Source organism: Pteropus medius, unplaced genomic scaffold (assembly GCF_902729225.1).
Source record: "Pteropus medius unplaced genomic scaffold, Ma_sr-lr_union100, whole genome shotgun sequence".
NCBI classification, from domain to species: domain Eukaryota; kingdom Metazoa; phylum Chordata; class Mammalia; order Chiroptera; family Pteropodidae; genus Pteropus; species Pteropus medius.
In genome coordinates, this window is record NW_024350319.1 from 20879563 (window position 1) to 20880389 (window position 827).

General features: G+C 45.3%; 1 pseudogene; it reads right to left on the bottom strand.

The window, feature by feature from the left end:
• Nucleotides 1-118, bottom strand: LOC120583592 (uncharacterized; annotated as a pseudogene).
• Between the last annotated feature and the right edge of the window lie 709 nt (nt 119-827).

Here is an 827-nt window from a genome sequence, read left to right on the forward strand (position 1 = left end):
GCCTACAGCACCTGGTATTCCTAGGTGGTCTCCCAAGCAAGTACTAACCAGGCCCGACCCTGCTTAGCTTCTGAAATCAGATGAGATCGGGCATGTTCAGAGTGGCATGACCATAGACGCACTGTATCTTTTCATGTCATCTTCCTTTGATATGTGTCTGTGTCTGTTTTCTCTTTTAATAAGGATCCATCATATTGGATGAAGGCCTGCCCTAATGACCTAATCTTAAATGAGTATATCTGTGATTATACTTTTTCCAAATAAGTTGACATTCTGGGGTTTAAGATGTATGAATGGGGGGAGGGGAGAGGGAAGCACAATTATAACAAAGGACTTTGCAGATATGATTAAAGTTAGAAACCATGAGATGAAGAAGATACCCTGAATTATGCAATTGGGCCCAATCTAATCACACGAGCCCTTTCAAGTGGAGAAACTTCTTCTGTGGTCAGTGAGAGAGTTGTGATGACAGAAGAGGGTCGACAAGGGCCACATCGCTGGCTTTGAAGATGGAAGAAGGTGCCACAAGTCAAGAAATGCCGGTGGCCTCAGAAGCCAGAAGATTCTCCCCTAGAGCCTCCAGAAAGGCCCTGCTGATACCGTGACTTTAGCCCAGTGAGACCAGTTGTCTGTAAGATAACACATTTGTGTTGTTTTAAGCCACTAAGTTTGCAGTAATTTGTTATTGCAGCCACAGAAAATGAACACGACCTCCTCCTAACCGCAGCCCCCCAGTTTACTGGGTGATCTCCCATCACCCCTAAATAATGCCTTTCTCTGAGGGTCACTTCCCATGGAACTTCCTCCATCCCCGCCACAACCATTAA